A 6,867-nucleotide genomic window follows, 5' to 3' on the forward strand; every position below is an offset into this window, starting at 1 on the left:
CTCAATGAATTAATTTTCTATAGCTCTTGAAATGTTTGTACTTTTACAAAACTTATAATCCAAACAATATTTAAGAAGGATTATTGTTTTGTGAAATTCACACACACACACAGGTAATCTAAGAACAGTTTTACTCCATCCGTCGAGGACGACAAGTTTGGTCTGCGAAACTAGTCAGATTTTTATATGTTTCTTCTTTTTGCTAATTCTTTAATAATTTGTGAATTGTTTTGGTGATGTATTATTCTCGTTTTTGTGTGTGTGTGTGAATTTCACAAAACAATAATCCTTCTTAAATATTGTTTGGATTATAAGTTTTGTAAAAGTACAAACATTTCAAGAGCTATAGAAAATTAATTCATTGAGCTAACATTTCAACAAAGAATCGTCGTACAATAACGTGTTGTAAAAACAAGTTATCTACAAATATTTTTTCACATTTCTCGTCATTTGTTCACTGCAGCTCGAAATCAGAGGAATGTAATAAGTAGCATTTCAGATCTATCTATTGTCACTTATAAGTCGCCCCCCCCCAGTAACACAGCGGCGTGTCTACGGACTTACAACGCTAGAATCCGGGTTTCGATACCCGTGGTGGGCAGAGCACAGAGAGCCCATTGTGTAGCTTTGTGCTTAATTACAAACAAACAAACGCTTACAACTCACTGCGCGATAAAATTTTTGTTCAACACCAGAAATCATAAGTTGGGTGGTGCGACGATATACAGATTATTTCTTGAAACGCTATTTATTTTTGCAGTATCTATCAAAAGATAGGCCTGAAACGCTATGTATTTTTGCAGTATCTATCAAAAGATAGGCCTGAAATGCTATTTATTTTTGCAGTATCTATCCAAAGATAGGCCTGAAACGCTATTTATTTTTGCAGTATCTATCAAAAGATAGGCCTGAAACGCTATTTTTGCAGTATCTGTCAAAAGATAGGCCTGAAATGCTATTTATTTTTGCAGTATCTATCAAAAGATAAGCCTCAAACGCTATTTATCACACACCTCTGATATCGAGCCGCAATGGGCAAATTAAGAAGAATGTGAAAAAAACAAAAAAAACATTTGCAGTTAACTCATTTTTCTAAAAGTTTTAGGCTTATTGATTTTTTCCAACATTTCGCCACTTTTCGGCGTTTAAACCATAATCGTCATACCATGTTTATCAGATTTATCAGGAATGACAGTCATGAATTCTTATCTATGATGTTAGACAACTTATTTCAGTGTTCTATTTCACAGACGTTTAATATTTTTGTATGAAAGGTGATCCCGCAATCTTTCAATCATCATATATTCTACTAATATAAGAAATAACTCATTATTCTACGAATAATAGGACATTTCTCACAGTAATAATTGCTAATAATTCGTTTAACCAAGTTTGAGAGAAATATAAAAGGTTAAGGACTTAGAACATCTCAAAATGTCTTCTTCGAAACTAGTATAACCTGGAGGAATTGGATAAAACGAAAACTCGGATCGGATTTGTTGATTATTTCTTGATAGAAATTGATAACATCAAATGATATCATTTTATCATACGGGTTTATTTCACAAACAAATCTAATTAGAAGTAGTAAGTTGGCGTAACCCTTATCGCAACTAATCATATGGTGGCCTCACACGCCGTTTGCGCTCTGGATTTAAGGTCCTGTTTATTGAAGTTTTACAGTATCCAAAACTGAGCATTCTGTCTAGTAGTCTTATAATAACGTTTCTTGCAACTTAATATCAGGTTATTCTAATTGTAGATTCAAACTCAAAATGCTTCTTTTTCTTCAACAGTGAAAATTTACCAATGATTGGAATAGATTTATATGACATTTATTGAATATTTCTATTGGCTTAAAATTGGTCAACAGTAGGGCATGAAACAAAGTAAAATACGGTGAAGTCTTCTGTTGGCCTTTAACCTGTCAATAGTTGAAGTTTCAGGCCGTATAACACGTAGTAAACATTTCTATTGGTCTTTAACCTGTCAGTAGTTGAAGTTGCTGGTCGTATTACACGTACTAAGTATTTCTATTGGCTTTTAACCTGTCAGTAGTTGAAGTTTCAGGTCGTATAACACGTATTGAATATTTCTATTGGCCTTTAACCTGTCAGTAGTTGAAGTTTCAAGCCATATAACACGTACTAAATATTTCTATTAGCTTTTAACCTGTCAGTAGTTGAAGTTGCAAGCCGTATAACACGTATTAAACATTTCTATTGGCCTTTCACGTGTCAGTAGTTGAAGTTTCAGACCGTATAACACGTATTGAATATTTCCATCGGCCTTTAACCTGTCAGTAGTTGAAGTTTCCAGTCGTACAACACGTAGTAAACATTTCTATTGGTTTATAGCTTGTTAACAGATAAGTCGATTATAGACACATTACGTTTGGATACACATACATATGCACTTGTCATGTTATACCTATGATTGTTTACGGATAGAGACGGCTATGTATCTAACACGTAGTATTTCAATGAGTTAAAGATACAAAAGAGACTTACAGTTTTAGATCTCACGCTTCCTTGTTCGTTATATTCAAACTTCCTTTAAGAATATAACTACATGCTTTTCGAACACTTTCACAACAAGAGAATTTCGCTTCTGCTACAGTAGAGATAAGATACTGGTTATACATACAGAGTCACAGTCAAGACACAAAAACGGACAGTGTCTCTGAAACTTCTGCTCACAAATCGACACTTCTGGTAGATATTGTGCTTCTCGGATAGCCCTCTATTTCTATAAGGAATGTTGAGCTCACTTTAAGAAAACTCCCCCTGTATCTTCAAAAATACAGTATATAATCTTTCATGTTATAAGGGATTGTAATGTAGAGAATCGAGCACATATAATTGAAATATCATTGACTACCTTTCCAAAAATTCAACGACCACGAACTTTTAGGGGCTTTTCTTTTCTTTCTTGATATATGTATTAGAGCACTAACTGTCCATATTTTGTAATCGCAGTCATTCGGACAATTGTGGATGTATTATATTCACTAAACTGAAAATCTCGCGAGTTAGTTCCATCCGCCGGTCAACCAACCACGAACTGGGCGCCCACCTCGTGCAGCAGACGGCTTTTTACGACCCTGAATGCACGTCACCAGTTCTTTACCCACGCGCATCAACCTATCGGCTATAAACCTGAAAGATACTTCATGCAGCGTATAGTGCCATCTATTAGCAACTTTTACATACAGTTACAATCACCCAAATTTCAATGCGAGTTGCTCCGAAAAAAAGTTTCAATTTTGGTAAACATCTAAAAAAACATGAAAATGATACCCAGAAATAAGACGAAAAAAATGTAAATAGGAATGAATACGTTCTTATATTTAAAAAAATCAATAATTTTATATAACTAAATTACAGAATAATCATATGCTAGTATAAATTATACATAAAATGGCTAACTGTTTGGACTTTCTCAAGTATATTATAATGATAACGGACGTACCACGTAGATGCGAAATAGCCATTTCTAAGATACAAAACCAATTTAACTGTATTTAGAATATCTTCTAGAATGTTCTATTTCATGGTTCATCAAAAATATCTCGGCGTTCTTGCTTTCCATCTGAGGCTGGGATAGTGATGGGAGATTACCCTATCATTAGTGTGTCAAAAATGATGTATCACAGCTTATACCTTTTTGACGTTAAATCACGATATTCCTTAAGAAAGCTGGAGTAAATGAAAAAAGATCCGAATTAAATAACTCTAACACAGGTGTTTATTTCTTTCTATAGTCAATTTTTCCTGCAAGTATTGTCACGTCTGTTTTGCTGACTTGAAAATTCAGCAGCTGTGACCACATGTTTTTGTCAGAAAAACAAAGATAAAAGGCTACTTTGGTAATTAACGAGTGCCCTAATTATGCACATTGGTAATGAATCTGGTCACCTCAGCCAAAGATAAAGTTTTATAAATTTGCATATCACACGCTTGTACTTCACGTAACTAATAATTAATCACGATTCATCATATAGAGGAGAATTCAAAGTATCTCACTACAGACACCCCTTCCAATTGTTTTTTTTATCTCCCAAACATGGCCGTTTTACACACCTTCTTTCGCCCAAGTCACGCCTGTCTACCTGTATTTTTGCCGACAAGCTGTTATTATCATCTTTTAAGATGTCGTTCCCATCTGTACTTACCTTACTCAACTCGAATTCATCTCTATCGATTATAAACACCTAGTAATGATAATAATAATAGTACTTGGTAAAAAGATAAATCCGCCTTTTGTTATTTTTTTGCTCCTTTTACTTATTCTCCTTATATGGTTTCCTTCCATTGGCTTGTTAGATTTCTAGAACTCCATATTTATTTTCTTTAGTTTCAGTTGACTTCTAATTTTACTTACAATTTCTATATACAGATGAAAATAAATACGCGGGTAAACATATTATGTTCAAGTAAGTGCTAAAAAGATCTATTGAGAAAATACGCAATTTCTCTTATTACTGCGCTCATCTCAGGAGATTACTTGAATATTTGGATTTCTAGGACTATTTATTTAATTTGGACACTTCCAGTTGACACCTAATCCAATGTACACGTTGTATCATATCACACAAATTAAAATAAACACGTAAATTAACGTATGTTCAAGTAAGCAACCAATCAGCAATTTGTCTTATCACAGCGTTGCTTATCTGTTAAAGATTTGTCAGTGCACTTGATGCTTTTATTATAACAAATAAATTACGCGAATCATTGTCAACAAAACAAAATCATTATTCAAATATAAGTGAAATTGAAGGTACAGAGGTTAATCGTACTTTCTAAGAAACAATGACACATGCTAATGGAGAGACGTACAATGACATATTTAGTACTTACGTATTTTAGTTTAAGTTGAATTTCCAGTGATTCGACAGAGCAATACTGTCATTGTACACTTATAATTTGAAAAGTAATTCACAGCCTTTTTAGGAGCCCCCCCCCCAGTGGCACAGCGGTATGTCTGCAGAATTAAAACGCTAGAAATCGGGTTTCGATATCCGTAGTGGGCAGAGCACAAATAGCCCATTGTGTAGCTTTGTGCTTAACTTCATACTTCAAACCTTTTTAGGAAGTATACTCTTTTAGCGAGACTGCTAAGATATGTGGAACCACAGGACAGAGCATTTTATAGAAAGTTGTATTCAATGTTCTCCAGGAAAAGACGGGAAAACTCACACTGTTAAGCGATTAGTACAGCAATAAACTCCGAAACTATATAACAAGCCAATTTGGAGAGTCACGCTCCTCAACAAAATGAAGGCTATGATTAAGAACGAGAACCCTCCGAACTAGAAACCACTGTGATGAAGCAGGGCATATCTTCCAGTACCGTTAACAAAATAATAAACAGGAATTTGAAAGTTAAGTAAAATTCAAATTTACGAACTTACAGCTACATCTAGAAATCAACGACTAGATCCTTCAGAAAGAATGCCGAATAAACTGGAATCATAACAATCCCAGCCAATCACGCGTATTTGTTAAGTCTACTGAGGCAATTGTATTGGCCATTTGTGCCTTTGGTCGTTTTATATATTGGAAGTTGACGTCCACGTAAGGTGGGATTTACAGAAAAAAATTCAAAATATTTGATCTAAAATTGACCACGCCCTCTTTTGCAGAATAAGATGTAATCATGGCCACAAAACTGAGTACGATCGGTAACGGAAAATAATGATTAAAGAACAGCAATGAGCCTAGAACATGGTTTTTATAGAGTGCAATTAACCTTAGGATGATGACAAAACCTTGTCGAAACGTTGTACATTTGCTGTCATGTTAAACTTATATTAAAGTTTTTCTTCATTACCCATTTAAGCCGTCTCCAGCCATTATTAACTTTAGGTATACTTTTGTGACCTGTATTACACTATTGTACTTTCACAGTTGAAATTTTTACTTAACTTTATGAAATCTACGAAATCAATAAAATATCTGTTGTTAAGACACAGATAGATTTTGTTTTAACACTAATATAAACTCAAATTAAAGACAAGTAATTACTGAAAAGAGCAGTTAAGTTTAAAACACGAATTTATCTCGTTCATTACTTTATTAGCATAAAGGCAAAAGATTTTGAGCCGGAATCAAATTCCCCATGTTAAGTTTAATAATGTCTTTGTAAAAACTAGGCAATTCTTTATTTATCGCTGTATATGTTCTGCTTTATATAGAAATGGATTGTATATATAACAATGTATTCAATTATGTATGTGTGTGTATGGTCAACCACGTGTATGTTATTGAATACAATTCTGAGAACTTATGAATGAAAGCAAATAAAAATATTTAATAATACGTCATACATACTATATCTATCAAATCCAGTGCTGTCGAGGCCTTTCGTCCAACATCCACGCTCATCAGGCCGGTTGGAATACGACAAACATGATAGTGGCCCAGGCTCTACTTATACCATCAGTTTCAGGAAGAACAACTGTTATGGAGTAAACTGGATTAAGTAAGTGAGTTGCAGTTATCAAAAATTTAATTAGAATCATGATCAATTACACATTATTATTTATTATTTTATTTTTAACATTGCATATTTATTATTATTTATTATTTTATCTTTAACATTGCATATTTATTATTATTTATTATTTTATTTTTAATATTGCATATTTATTATCATCATTGTTTTATTTCAATGAACTTTACTGTCATTCAGAAACAAATGAAGAACTAGCAAGGTAATCTTCTCTTTCCGAAGCGGACCATGCTACCACAACATCAACCAGAGAAAACTACATCAGTAATTCTAAGAAATTGTGAGTGAAATTATAGAAGAATTTGTAGCAATATGTCAACTAGGCTACAGGTGCTATATCCAGTGTCGAAG

At 33.6% G+C, this 6,867-nt stretch overlaps 1 long non-coding RNA gene across 1 annotated transcript in view; it reads right to left on the minus strand.

The window, feature by feature from the left end:
* Positions 1–3,050, minus strand: part of LOC111087363 — a 53,896-nt gene extending 50,846 nt beyond the window's left edge. Inside the window, exon 1 of the long non-coding RNA XR_002612057.1 lies at positions 2,511–3,050. This is a non-coding gene — a long non-coding RNA (uncharacterized LOC111087363). The remainder of the gene's footprint in view (positions 1–2,510) is intronic.
* Positions 3,051–6,867: the final 3,817 nt, after the last annotated feature.

The sequence above is a fragment of the Limulus polyphemus genome, unplaced genomic scaffold (genome assembly GCF_000517525.1).
Source record: "Limulus polyphemus unplaced genomic scaffold, Limulus_polyphemus-2.1.2 Scaffold68, whole genome shotgun sequence".
Classification (NCBI taxonomy): domain Eukaryota; kingdom Metazoa; phylum Arthropoda; class Merostomata; order Xiphosura; family Limulidae; genus Limulus; species Limulus polyphemus.